We start from the raw sequence: 15,513 nt of genomic DNA, 5'->3' as shown, positions 1-15,513 counted from the left end.
GTCTATATCTGAATGTTCAGTGCTGACTGTTTAAAGATTTTCCTGTTAAAAAATTGTAAAAGCTTGAGAACCTAGGCTATAAGGAGACACAAAGGATTAATTCTCCTTTGTTAAAATCTACTAATGTGTGTCGAAATGTGATTATGGCTTGTTGACAAGGAACCCCTGGATGAACAGAATTCAATGTTTATGGGACTAGGTTGTTGGCAGGCACAATTAACAGTGCCAGCACCTCCAAAACCAGCCAGCTCTTTTATCTTTAGTAAATTCTGTCAAATAAGAGATCAATCCCTTTAAATTTTAGATAATGAATAGAATTCATTTAGCCTTTAATTTACAGTGCAGCTGAAATAGGTTATTGTTGATTAGATTATCTTGGTTCTCTGTGCTGTTGCATTTGGTTCACATGAAAAGGGCTGAAGTAATGCTGAAGAGGGTGGAACAAAGATTATAAATCTGTCTGGAGTTCAAAAATATGGGTACATGTATTTCAGAAATAATGAAAATATTTTGTATTATTTATAAGAAAACCAACATTTTGGAAGGCTGTTTTTTTTTTTTTTCTCAGGCAATTTAGGTATTTATTTGTGGGAAATGAAAAAGGATTCATGTGTAGAAAGGAGACAGATTTCCTACTTCCTGCTGAGGCAGTGATTAGTTACCCTCCCCCTCCCCCTCTTCTGGACCCCCTTCCCACCTTCTTCCGCTCCTCCCCAACCCCCCCCCCCCCCGCCCCGTACCTCCTTCCAGTCTCCTATCTAAGAAGGAATGAGCTCTTCTGCACTAAGGTAAGATTAGTGTCCTCCTCTGCTTATTTAAAACAGCAACAACAAAACCACCTTTCTCTTCTTCCCCTCTTCCTGCCCCCGCAAAATTAGTTTCATTTCTAAACTCTACCAAATGATTTCTTAATGTCTGCATAGCTCTTGGACTTGAAAGCTAGGAGTCATCCTTGATTCCTTTCCCCAGTCATCAGACTTTCCGGATTCTACCTCTTTACCTCTTCTAGGCTTCCTCTGAGCTTTATTACATTTCATAAGAAGCACGAAATGTTCGAGGTTTTTCCCAGCTTTAAAATACTATGATGACTTTTAAGATCTAAAATTAAATGTTGGAGTATAATATTAAAAGCCTGATAAAGGAATATTAATAATACATGTTCAATGAAAAGTACTGATTTTAGATCAGATTTCTTAAAAAGGATTCTAAAAATTCAGAATAAGACATTTAGAAATTTGTACTTAGTGTGAAATGTTAGTATCGATATTACATATGAATTAGTGAATATTTATTAATATGGCTTAAGTGTATAATACTGAACTTTACACCTAACTTTTTCTGAAGAAAAAGCTCTAAGTTCTTACTGAAGAAAGAGTAATAAATTTACTCTCATCAGTCAGTATCCGGGCAGGTGGAACTAGACCCACCAACTGCTGACACCGAGAGGACCTGGTATGCCCCCAAAGATAAAAATTTTATTTCAAAATTTTTATTTTTGAAGACTTCTTACAAAGGATTTCAAGAGTCACTTTGAAAGATTTAATGCCTGTCATTTCTTTTGGGGATCCTAAATTATGAAAAGAGACTTAAATAGGTTGACTTTAATGCAAATACTATAAAATTAAGAAAAAATTCGATAGTGGAAGGAGACGTCTGGGAGAGTGGATAGGAGGCGTGAACAAAGTTTTGAGTACAAGTAGCTTTTGAGGATTTGACTTTTGAGGTAGAGTGGGAGGTAAATTTGAGTATCTAAATCAGAAAATACTAAGTGCCAGACTGACATAAAAATATTTGACCTAGTGATTAAAAAAAATGAAGCATTAGTAAAAATTGACATGTTTTTCTAAATGGTATCTTGCTATTTAGGATTTTTTAAATGGTGGAAAGCATATTTGCTTTAAGGCTAGGGTGAGCCTTTGTCTCCAGCATAGCTATCCCAATTCTTGAATCTGCAAAGACTCATGAAAAATAATATTTTAAACCTTGTAGGCTTTTTTCCTGACATTCACTACCTCACATTGCCACAAAGCAACTCCGGTGTATACTGGACGCTCTGCTGTCTCTGCCCTGCTTTCATGATGAGTTTAGCTTCAAAATGAAGATTTATCCTTTTGGCCTATTTCTTGTGTTCAAGCTGCTAGTTTCTCCTTTGCACAAAGCCCGCACCTGTTACCTTGTATAGCCTTCTAAATTTTCTTGGGGGTTAATAATTTGTTTCCCTTTGAGCACCAGCTGCAAGCACCAGGGGTCTAACTGACTTTCTGAAAAGGAGTAGGTATTTGAAGTTCTCTTGAAGAAGAATGGGGTTATTTGATCACGGTTTTGAGAATGAATAAAAATTTGACGGGGAAAATTCAGGCAGGGAGTATGGCATGATCAAAGGTATGAAGATGGGGGCACAAAAGGTATATTCAGCATATGAGATGTAGTATGGCATGTTAAAAATGTACCATATTGTCAGGAAACAGTGGAATGCCATTGGGACGATAGGGAAGAGACCATGGAACACAGTGAGTCCCAGCTCATTGGGTAATATTACTTGTCATTTATTGAATATTTACTGTGTGTCCAAGTCTGTGTCAGGCCTTTTAGGAAATAACCTCATTTAATTCTTACAAGCAGTCTTATGTGGCAGACATTATCCTTTGAAGAAACTGGGGCTTTGGGAAGCTAAATAGGCTGAAAAGACTCAAGCAGCTAAGTTAGATTTGAATCCACATCTCTCTTAAAATATGCTACCTTACCAGTCCTCTCTAGCTGATTAAAGTTGCTTCGCAGTGACCTGTAGATTTTATACAAGAAATCTGCAACAAGCACAAACTTCTTATAGACGAGGTGATTTACTGTTATATTGGACTGAGGAAAGAACTATGATCATTCATGTGCCAAGCTTCAGAAGAACTTCAAATATAAATACGCTGCTACAGGACACATGAACTGATGGCCCCAGAAAGAAGGCTAAGTCTATTTTGGATAACAAAACACCTTCTTGATGTCCGAAACTCTTAAAACAAAAAAAGTCTCTGAGACAAATGGTTAAACCTGTGTGTTCAGGGAGACCCTCGTTACTCTATTTTAGGCTATAAATATTTGACAGGTTAGATCTGGACCAAAAAGTATCTGGTTTTAGTCATAATATGGGTACCTACCTTGGCTCCTTGAATTTAGAAGCTGATTCATATGTGTTTGTTTAGATTTTTTTCTAACCCAGAGATAGCATTATTTGTATCTTACAGGAATGTCAAACTGAAATATTATTGTTGTTGTAGTACGTGAATGTCTTCCATTGAATCACAGCCATTTTCATAACTGGTAGCATGTGAATTAAATAATTTTACCATTGAAGGGATCTTAGTAATTGTCCAGTGAAGTCTTCTTGTACAGATAAGGCAAATGAAGCATGGAACTAGGTGATGTGGCTTTGGTTACTTATTCGTTTAAGGCTGTTAGAACTAGAACTAGAACAAGAACTCTTATGACTAAACTGCACTACTGCCAGTATTTAACAAGAGGGAGTTCTGTAGACCAGCGCCTTGCTAGTAGAAGTTTCTTACTGCTTATGAGGCTGGAATCCTAAAGCAATAAATAGTCTTACCTGGGTAAGATATGGGAAGTTATCTGTCAGAATCTCCTGTGAATCTTTGACAAAATACATACATCAGCTGCTCTTTGAAAACCATTTGGCTAGAGAGTCCATGATGTCAAGAGCATCTCTAATCACTAAGCATAGCCCTGTGGCTGGAAACATGCAGAATATCCTTGTGGTTTGGAAATAGGTGTCTAGAAAACAGGTAGCTTAATAATCTAACTATTTGCACTGCAGATGGATACCATAAAGTTATTCTCTCCAGTGCTCACAAAAGATATTTGATTGCATTACCATACATGTTCTGAAAAACTAAGGGAAAAAAATTAGACTTGTGAGATCTCTGATTTTTCCACATGATTATTTTTACGGATATACAGATTCTGAGCTTTTATGGCAAACCAACTAATTAGCCTGCTGTAGTTTCAGGGATGCTGGTAAGAAGACATGAGTATCCGCATTCTTGTACCAGTTTCCTGAGCTCCTCCTACCGCAGGGGACATGAAGTGGGCTGGGTGACACCTGCACAACAGGAGGGCCGCATTGCTGGAGAGGAGCCCTGAGCGTAGGGAGCACATGTGTTTTGCTCCTAAGGGAGACACTGTCTTTATCTTCCATCTGTTGCTTTACAACCACCCTTGAAAAGATAGCCTGGAGCAAAGAGCTGTCAGTGCCTCTGCTTGCAGGGCACGGAGAAATACAAGAGACCAATGGAGAATTGTCTCCCAAAAGATGTTATATTATACTAGACAAACTTGATCACTGATTATTCTCAATCTAAATATGTTAAAATAAACAGGGTTTCAGAAGTGTGATCTCTGTGTACTTTGTTTTTATTTTGGAGGAAAACTGTTGTTGTTTGTACGTTACATGCCCCTGTAACTACAGTAACATGAAAGTTAACTTGCTTCGTTTTGATGAAGGGTATTCTGGGTAACTGGATTTTCTTTTAAAATATTCAAATTCCATTATGCCAAAAGAATACACCCTGTTCCTCCCCTTGCCCCATCTTTTTGTCTCAAAACATTTTCCCTCTGTGCTATTTCAGGAAGTGCCTAAAGTGTTCCTGTCATGGACCAGAATCTGTGTGCTAGCAGGGTATATACGTATGATTGTCCTGCATTCACAGTTGTTATATGCCAGGCATTTTTATTTTTATTTAACCCTCACTCCAATCCTGTGCCATTTAAGGAAACGAGACTGCGTAGGCTAAAGGTTAGAAGAATTTTCTTCAGGGAGGGAGCAGCATGTACAGGGGGTTTGGGGAAGACAGGTAGCAAAGAGCATCCCAAGAAGAAGGAGCAGTACGTGTGAAGGTTCAGAAGAAAGAATGTAGAATTGTGAGTATTTCCTGATACTGATACTAACCTAGTTTTAAAGCTGAAGTTTCAAATTCAAACCTGTTGAGGCCTTTGCAGGCTGTAGTCTGTCAGGGAGTGAAGTTCTGATTTTACGGATTTCAGTGGTTGTGCTTATCATATGTGAAACCTTCCATGCAGACTTTTAAAAAATCTTTTTTTTTTTTTTTGGTGGGAGGAGGATGGAGGAGGGGGAGAAATATTTTGCTGTTTATGTTTTAGTGTTAGAATGCTGCAGTATTAAAGGTACCAGTTTTTGGAGGAGATTGCTTACGAGTTTGCTGTTTAAAGCGTAGTTTTCATTACTGTGTATCAGTAATGAAATGTTCAAAATAGCTTTATTTAACTAGACCTCTATATTGCCTGTTGACCAGAAATCGTGGTTGGTTTTCCATTTGAAAAGCTTACCACTTGCTCCAGGCACAATATGGTCCACACAATATTCTTAAGTTATCCAGTGACGTTAGAAATTAAGGTTTCCCTGGTGCCATTCATTTTTAATCAGGATAGAAAAGGTGTTGCTAACTTTTAAAAAAACTTCACCTGTTAGAGGTTTTCATTAACTATAGGTTTTTTTGCAACTGATGCTTTTACTCTAGTACTAAAAGTTTTAGTGTATTAAAAACAGATCAGTTAACAGTTTAGCTGACCCTAGTTTTTCTAAGTGTATTTTGTTCAACAGAACTTTGCTGTAATTACATGGTTAATATAATTACAAAACATTTCTCAGAACGGTATATTTTTGATTGGAGGGTCATAGTGAAGACTAAGTAAAAATATATTCAAAGCACCTTATATAAAACTTGGTATGTAAAAGATTCTCAAATGGTAGTTACTATTCCTCTTACCACGTTATTGTTGTAAAAAGCTGATTAGATTTTTGTTGCATGTATTTGCATTTAAGGGGCAAACATGATAAAAATTTTAGAGTGGAGATTGTCTAAACCTATGTTGTCTAATAAACACCACCAGCCACAGATGGTATTTAAATTTAAGTTACATTAAAAATTCTGTTTCTTGGTGCTCCTGGCCACATTCCGAGTGCTTGGTAGCCACGTGTCTAGTAGTTGCTGTTGATGGTGCAGAACATTTTCATTGTTGCAGAAAGTTGTATTGGACAGTGCTGTCCTAACCTAGTGATTTTCAATATTTTCATCCCAATTAGTAGAACCTTTTATTCATGAAATTTTAACCAGAATCCAATACAAAAGGTGGGAAGAAGCAGAGATGCTCTTCAGGAGATCCAAGAATCACTCCACTACTCCACTTGACCTCCCCAAGGCCCTTGTAACACAGGGCCCTTAGGTCCATGGTTGGAAAGTGCTCCTTTGCTCTTTTTTTTTTAAACTACATTTAATAAATGTGGCTAGAATTATAGAAATAGAAACATCTGTAAATAGAATAAGCACCTCAGAAATAATTGATTGAGATAAGATGCTGGAACCATGGGGTGAAAGATTGTTGGGACAGAATGTGGAGAAATCTTACTAGTTTATTGAAACAAACTTAACATCATAGGATGAACTGATATTAAATGCATCTTGATGTGATGCTCCAAGAAGAATAAAACTTCGCCCATGTGGCATTTCTGTCAGTTTAAAAACAATGATAATTTAATGAAGAAACAATCAGATGAATTGATGTCAGGAATCTTCTCTAGAACAATTGGCTTGGACTCTTGACAAATATTGGTTTCATGAAAGACTAAATAAATAAATGGGGAAATTAAAGGAGACTAAAGAGATACGGCAATTAACTGTGTTGTGTGCTGGATCCTTTATTGAATATTGGATTGGAGGGTAGAAAGGATATAAAGGATAATATTGGAATGATTGGAAAAATTTGAGAATGGATGGTGGTGATAATAATAATAATAGATTTTTGGTATAGTAGTTGTATTGTGATTATAGAAGAAAATACCTGTGCTCTTAGAGGAGTACATATTGATGTATTTAGTTAGGAGTGAAATGTCATGATGCTGCAAATAACTTTCAAATGGTTGAACCAAAAAAGAAAGTGTGTATGTGTAAAGAAAGAAAGCACATGTGGCAAAATGTTAACAATCAGTCAGTCTAGGTTTCTCACCCTTTTGGTAATGTCATAGATTTTTTTTTTTCCACACCCTCCCATGAACCAGTTTTGCCCTTTGAGGGGCAGTATTTCCCCCACTGAGACTGAATGATATAGATGAAGAGTGTAATGGTGTTCACTGTACTTTCTTACAAACTTTTTTTAGATTTGAATTTTTTTGAAGTAAAAGGTTGGTGTTAAAAGAAGTTGCTTCTTATTCTGTCTGCTCAGCAGACAATTCCAAGAAATGACCCTCCATCTTTTCTGCCTGATGGTTGCACAGAATGGATTTGTAAAGTTGGAGCAGTCCTTTCAGGAGAAGGTGGAATTGCGCTGAACTTAGGATAAGCAGTTGTAAGTTGGTTCAGCCAATTAATAGGAAGGCATTTCAGACAAGGAAACAAAATAAGTAAAAGCATCTTAGTTTATATGTTACATATATGTTTCAGTGTTTGTTTCACCAGAATTTATTCACTAAGGTTGAGCTGAAAAAATTTTTGAGTTATAATTTGCCTACAGTAAAATGTATAAATCTTAAGTGTACAGCTTAATGATTTTGGGCTGCTGGGAATTTGATTCTCAGAATTTCCTCCTGCTTAAAGCCAAAAGTAAAACACACTAGTTCCTTGGAGGGGGCAAAACTATTCCTAGTGCATATTTCTGAAGGAAAGTTCTTAAAGGGGGCCTCATACAGGGAGTATGGAATGATGTAGTGTGTTTCACAGAGCTCGTTTCTTACATCACCGTAAGTGAAAGCTAATGCCACGAAGCTTAGGTGTAATTTTATTGGGGGTGAAGGGTGGGGAGCTAAGTAAGTAATCTTTACGCAAAAGTAAAACCTAATGTGTATCAAAAATGATATAAAGATTTTGTATAAAGATTACTTACTTAGCTCACCCACCCCGCCTCTCTATATATACACACACATTCATGAAATATATTTGTATAAAAGTTTGTATAATTATTATATATATATGTATGATTTCTTTAAATCTCTTTGTTAATAAGAATTGGGCAAGGAAAGGGCTTAAGCAGCAGTTATTTTGGGTTAACAACTAGGGATGGATTTATTATTTTAAGAAATAAATATAAGTGATATCATATGGTATTTTTCTTTCTCTTTCTGCCTTGATTCACTTAGAATGACAATCTCCAGGTCCATCCATGTGTGGAATCTAAAAAAAAAAAAAAAGACAAACAAATTTATTTACAAAACAAAAACAGACTCATAGACATAGAAAACAAACTTACGGTTACAGGGGGTTGGAGGAAGGGAGTGGGAAGGGGGTAAATTGGGAGGTTGAGATTTGCAGACGCTAATTAATATATATAAAATAGATAAACAACAAGCTCATACTGTATAGCACAGTGAACTATATTCAGTATCTTGTAGTAACTTATGGTGAAAAAGAATATGAAAACAAATATATGTATGTTCATGTATGATTGAAGCATTATGCTGTACACCAGAAATTGACACATTGTAAACTGAGTATACTTCAATGAACAAATATATATATATATATACCAAAAAAAAATATATACACCCCCCCCAAAAAGAAATAGGCAAGTGATAATTTCCTTTTCTGGAAATTCAGAATTTAAAAATTTTGTCTTTTGAATCCAAGGTTGTCCCACATTTAGAGGAAAGTAGGCCAATAGAGAATCTCCAGGTAAAGCCAGGATTTTTCTGAAGGACCAAATTTTTTTGTCTGATTTAATGTTGAAAAGGAATCAGTCAAGTCCTCAAAGTTCTTTAAAACATAGATGGCCTAGATACGTTTAGCTAGAAGATGGTTTCAAACAAATACTCCCAGTTGGCCATTGTGGCTGCAGGAAAGTACCAGTAATGCTTTCATAAAAATCTGGTTTTGAGCAGTGTGAACCTACCGAAAAGGAACTGTTGGTGAAAGGAACTTTTTCCCTTTGGATTGTCCCCTCATGATGCCTTTGCTTTAGTCAGTTTCTATGATCTGACTCTTTGCTCTGCTGTCTTGTGATTTTTTTAAAAGAAAAACCTATTGTTTAGGTGGAAGGGTGGTGTCTTTATAGGGTGCCACTTAAGAAGGTTTTCCTACCAGGAAAATACCGCTTTGGTCTGCGGTGCTCGTCTACATGGTAAATTACCCTGCATTTAGAGAGGTTTGTACTGCTGCGTGGTTCTCTCTTTATGCTTTGAGTAACGTTTTCTTGTTAGTTACACACAGATCTTTGCTAGTTGAATTTAGGGGATTAGGGGATGCATTCTGAAACTATAGAATAGAACTTTCCTTCTCATTCCTGAATCTTTGGACAATAAAAATGAATTGTATTTAACGTTGAAATCATTTATGATACTGTCATTTGAAATTGCGGATGAGAAATGCTGTGAAAAGATCTGCCACATTTTAAGCTTTATGTTGTAAAGGGGGAGATAATTTAACCTAAATTATCAAGAGTTGTGGGCTACAAGTTGTCAGTATGTGCAAAGTGAATTTTTAGGTAATGAGCAAATTTATGAGCATGTAATTTTCTTGAAAAAATTTTATCTTAAAAAGTAATGACAAATTATTAAAGGAGAGAACTCCTGACTTTTATTTGAATTCTTTACATGGATTAGATTCTTTAATTTGGTAATTTATTCCTTACAAAAACCTTATAAGGACAAGTAGTTAATCGACTCATTTTACAGAGAAGAAAACATGGCTCCAACAGAATAAATGGCCCACGATCATACATCTAACAAGTGATGGAATGAAGATTTAAGCTGAGGCAGTTTTACTCTTAACCACTGTGTTATGCTTCTCAAAATGTATGGAGCTAACAGTATTGTGATGTTACCTTCTATCTTTCTCCTAAGGCTACATTGCCAAGGTATCTGCTTTTTTAATTTACTTCGCTTTTTGTTTTCTAACCCCAAATTTTCTCTTGTTTTAATACTAATAAAATCTAGAAGAACTAGAAGAAATGTTAAGGGTTAAATATACTTAGGTTAAAACACCAAATCTATGTACACTAGCTGGGTGACCGTGGGCAAGGTACTTGTTTATATGAACTCACTTCTTTAAAGACGTTATAATAAGAAACTAATAAGGGAGTTAATAACTCATAGGTTTGTTGAAAAGATTGCAAATATAGTATTATTAGAATTATTGCCTTGAAGATATTAAGGGTTTAAAAATAAGCAACAACTATTGCCTTCACATATCTACCTGAAAAGCTAAATATTTTATTTTTTTAAATCCCTTTAATTCTTCTAAACATTTAAGGAAAATATTTATATCAGTTCTCTACAATCTCTTCCAGAAAACGGAAATAGAGGTATATTTCCTTACTTATTCTGTGAGGCCAGCATTACCCTAATACCAAAACCAAAGACTTTATAAGAAAGGAAAACTACAGACCAATGCCTCTTATGAATATAGATGTAAAAATCCTCAACAAAATGTTAGCAAATTGAATTTAAAAATGTATAAAAAAGAATTGATTACCATGACCAAATGAGATTTATTGCAGGTATGCAGGGCCAGCTCAACATTTAAGATGCAGTTAATGTACTCCATTACTATTAACAGGCTAAATAAATAAGAAAAATCATATGATCATATCAGTAGATGCAGAAAAAACTTTTGATAAATTCCAACACCCACTTATGATTAAAAACTCTCAGCAAACTAGGAATGAGAGAAATATACTCAACTTGATTAAAAAGAAAATCTACAAAATACCCTACAGATAACAACATACTTAATGGTGAGAACGTAGATGCTTCCCTGTTAAGATCAGAAAAAAAGATAATGCTGTCCCCCCTCTGACTGCTGCTGTTCTGCATCGTCCTGGAAGTCCTAACTAAGTAGTAGTGCAAGAAAAGGAAATAAAAAATAAACAGATTGGAAAGGAATAAATAAAACTCTGTTTGCAGGTGACATAATGGTCTATGTAGGAAATCTCAAAGAATCCACACGAAAATCTGGAACTAATAAGTGATAGCAAGGTTGCAGGATACAAGTTTAATATACAAAAATCTATTGCTTTCTAATATAGTAGCAGTGAACAATTTAAGTTTGATACTAAGTGTATAATACCACTTACATTATCACAAAAACTCGAAATCGGTATAAATCTAACAATTGGAATTTGAAATTTAAATGTGAACACTATTTACATTAGCACTCCAAAATCTGACATCTTTAAATCTAACAAATTGTGTACATGATTTTTATGAGGAAAATGACAAAATTCTGATGAAGAAAATCAAAGATCTAAATAAACAGAAAGATATTCCATGTTCATGAATAGGAAGAATCAGTATGGTTAAGATACCATTTCTTCCTAAATTGATCTATAGATTCAATGTACTCCCAATCTGAATTCCATGGAGTTATTTTTTTGGACATTGAGAAACTGATTCTAAGTTTATATGGAGAAGTAAAAGACCCAAAATAGCCAACACAGTATTAAAGATGAAAAAAGTTGGAAAACTGACACTCCTGGACTCATTATAAAGTGACAGTAACCAAGACAATGTGGTATTTAGTGAAAAAATAGACAAGTAGATCAATGAAACAATATAGCTCAGGAATAACAAAATTATAGTCAATTGATCTTTGAGAAAGGAACTGAGGCAGTTCAGTGAGAACATTTTTTTAAAAATGCTCTTCGAACAACAGAACACGCTTATGCAAAAAAAAAAAATCTGTACACAGATCTTAACATCTTTCACAAAAATTACCTCAATGTGGATCATAAACCTAAATGTTAAGCACAATACTATAAAACTCCTGAAAGATAGTATGGGAGAAAATCTAGATGACCACAGGTTTGGCAGTGACTTTTTAGAAACAATGCCATTATCTATGAAACAAAAAATTGATAAGTTGGATTTAATTAAAATGAAAAATTAATGGCTGTGAAAGATACTTTTAAGAGATTGAAAAGACAAGCCACAGAAGAGGAGAAATTTTTTGCAAAACATATATGGTAAAGGACTGAATCCATTTATTAGTTCTAATAGCTTTTTTTTGTTGGAGTTTTTGGGTTTTCTCTGTATATTGTATCATATTATCTGCAAGTAGAGACAGTTTTACCACTTCATTTCCAATTTGGGTGCCTTTAATTTCTTTTTCTTACTTAATTGCTTAATTTGCTAGAACTTCCAATTCTATGTTGAATAAAACTGGCAAAAGTCGCCATTCTCCTCCAGTTCTCGATCTTAGATGAAATCCTTTGAGCTTTTCATTGTTGAGTGTGATGTTAGCTTTTATTATGTTGAGATATGTTTCCCCTGATACACACTTTATTGAGAATTTTAATTATGAATGGATGTTGAGTTTTGTCAGAAGCTTTTTCTGCATCTATTGAGATGATGGTATGAATTTTATTCTTTGTTTTTTTAATATGAGGTATCACATTGATTGATTTGAGGATGTTGAACCATCCTTACATCCCTGGAATAAGTCCCACTTGATCATGGTATATGGTGTATGGTATGTGGTATATGATTCTTTTACTGTATTGTTGAATTTGGTTTGCTAGTATTTTGTTGAGGATTTTTGCTTCTATTTTTATCAGTGCTATTGGCCTGTAATTTCATTTTTTTCATGGTGTCTTGGTTGTGATACCAGGGTAATGCTGGCCTTCAAAAATGAGTTTGAAAGTGTTCCCCTCTCTTCAATTTATTTTTGGGACAATTTAAGAAGTGTACATATTAACTAGTCTTTAACTGTTTGATAGAGTTCCCCTGTGGAACTGTCTGGTGTTGAATTTTTTTTTACTGAGAGTTTTAAAATTACTGATTCAGTTTCATTACTAGTAATGGTTATTCAGATTTTGTATTTTTTCAGTCGTGGAAGATTGTTTCTAGGCATTTATCCATTTCTTCTAGGTTGCCCAATTCATTGACATATAACTGTTCATAAAATCTCTTAAGATTCTTTGTATTTCAGTGGTATCAGTGTGACTTCTCTTTGACTTCCAATTGTCTTTATTTGGGTTCTCTGTTTCCCCACCTAGGGAGGTGGGAGTGAGTGCTGCCACAGCCAGAGCTCTCCAGTTTCAGTGATGTGTTGAGATAGTGCCACATCACTCTAGGGAGCATTTCCACCATCCTCCAGCCCTCCAGCTGAAGTTTTTAGGTTTGAAAATGACTCTTCACATAGAAGTCTTGGCACTTTTTTAAACTGCTGTTATTTCACTGGGTTTCAGGGTGAATAAGACGGCATGAGAGCATTTTAAGAGGGGAGTCTCTGTCCTATAGCACTTTTGGGCCCTCAGATATCGGCATCTGATTTTCTAAGCCAGAGATTTTAGGAGTTCGTCTGTCTGGTGTAGATCCCAGGGGTTGGGGCGCCTTATGTGGGGCAAGCCCTCACTCGCCCAGGTAGAGTGCCCGTCTGATGAGATCCCTCCTGGCTGTGTTCAGCCACAGGTCTAGGGATTTTAGCAAGGGTGTTTCTCTGCCTCTCCTACCCATCTTGATGTGATCCTTTTTATCCTTTTTTTGTGGAGTAGGTGTTCAGCTAGTTCTCAGGTTCTTCTCAGAGAGCACTGATCCACATGTAGCTGTATATTTGTCATGTCTGTGGGAGTAGGTAAGTTTAGGCTCTTCCTATGCACCATCTTGAACCCCCCAATTTATTGTTTTTTTTGTTCTGTGGTCAGTAGCAGAGATATTAGTAGTAATAGACATATTATCTTAATGTATAACGAATTGTAAACTCTCCTGTACGCTTAGAGCTGTTGTTTTAGTGGTCATGATGGTTTTGTACTGGTATGTTTATACTAGACATGTTTGGAACGTCATGTATTTGTAGCATTACTGCTAGTGTTTACAGAGTACTAAGGGAGCCATTAAGTAAAGGTTGGATGGGTCTGGGTCCTATTTTAATTGATTCCCTGAATCTCAGTCTCATTTTGAAAAGGACTTTATTTATTTTTCAGTGATGCAATAAGGTGATATAAATAGCTAAGGAAATCTGGATGACTGGAAAATGAGCACAAGGAAGCTAAGTAGTTGTAAGGATAATATGAATCCTCAAAAATGTACACCATGACATCCAACCTTAAACGACCCAGAAAAAAGACTTCTAAAAGCCTTGAGTTTCCTAATGGCCAATGAAAAGAGGGATTAGGTGTGAAAGAGAAGTGGTGTAATTTTTTTGTTTGTTTTTTGGGGTGTAATATATACATGTTTCTAAACAGCTGTAGATAAGTGCCTAAATTGGAACATCTAGTTGTTGTTTTTTCCCAAGCATCCTGTAGAACAGGATTATGAAGTCATATACCCATTGCTAAAGGTTGTAAGTTTTGTAGTTTCAATTTTAAAATGGGGGTGTGCTTTTATTGTGGGTCCCCCTGACATCTCACGTTGATTGGTTCTTTCTATTATACTGTCCAAGATGGTTTTTAAGCTACTCATTTAATGCTAACGTTACTATATTTTTGTGAATCCCCAAACCACCTTTCAAGATTCGCACTATTTTTCTCGTATAGCTGGAGTTGTTATTGTAGAAGATGGAGACTTCAGGAAGCTGTTGTAATTTCTGCCTTCTTTTGGAGAATTTCCTTCTGCTTCCTGGTGACTCTTAATTTTTAGCCTCTTCATTCACTGAGTGGTCATTTTTGTGCCAGGTACTTTACCATTTTTGGACTTCTCTTGTTCTTCAACTCACTCTATTTGCTGGCTTTTCTCTGTTTGATTCCTTACCATTCATTAGTTCCCACTGGAAGCATGACATTTCTTTCAGAATATGTGAATCTCCATTGGGTCTTTCCCTGAGGACAGCTCCTTACTTAGTACTTTGTTTTTCCAGACGTGTCTTTCCATAGCAGCTCCTTGCTGCCCTCTTCTGGCTGTGATATTAGTGCATCATTGAGCATATTTTAATTTTTAATCCTTAGAATTCTAGTAATACCTTGAATAAACTAGTGGTTCTCAAGTTCAGTGCACGTTAAAATCACTTCGAGAAGTTTTTAGAAAAACTACCAGTGATTGGGCTCCACTTTTGGAGATTCTGATATAATTGATCTGGGGGTGGGGTTGGTGAGGGTTGGGTATTGGGTGTGTGTGTGTGTGTGTGTGTGTGTGTGTGTGAATGTGTGTGTATTTAAACTCTTTAGGTGATTAAAATCTCCAGACATTGATTAAAATCTAACCACTGGGGTAGATGACCCATGGAATCCTTTATAACTTAAACTGCTTAGATACAGTCCTCATGTTTCTACATATAGTGGATTAAAAATGTAAATTAAGGAATATAGGACTATTCCCACGCTCTTCAGGAAAGGCATAATTTAGACAACAATATGATATGGATAAGACCTTATGAAATACAAAGTCTGTATGGTGTCTACTAAATACCGAAAGAGGTTTTTGGATATACTCTGTTTTATCATTTGCCTGTTTGCTTTTAGATTCATCTCCAAGTTTTCACTTCCTTCTTTCTGCCTCCGGGGCTGAACCCATACCCTGGATTTGGCCATTGGAGGATACGCATACTGATGAGTATGGAAGGAGCCCTT

At 35.8% G+C, this 15,513-nt stretch overlaps 1 protein-coding gene across 2 annotated transcripts in view; it reads left to right on the top strand.

Annotated features, from left to right (window-relative positions):
• The window catches only part of HS2ST1 (heparan sulfate 2-O-sulfotransferase 1), a 154,249-nt gene that overhangs the window by 23,135 nt on the left and 115,601 nt on the right, over positions 1-15,513 (top strand). The gene's annotated exons all lie outside the window — the stretch shown is intronic.

Source organism: Vicugna pacos, chromosome 13, assembly GCF_048564905.1.
Source record: "Vicugna pacos chromosome 13, VicPac4, whole genome shotgun sequence".
Taxonomy (NCBI): Eukaryota; Metazoa; Chordata; class Mammalia; order Artiodactyla; family Camelidae; genus Vicugna; species Vicugna pacos.
The sequence above is the reverse complement of the archived record's forward strand: the minus strand, read 5'-3'. Positions and strand labels throughout refer to the sequence as shown.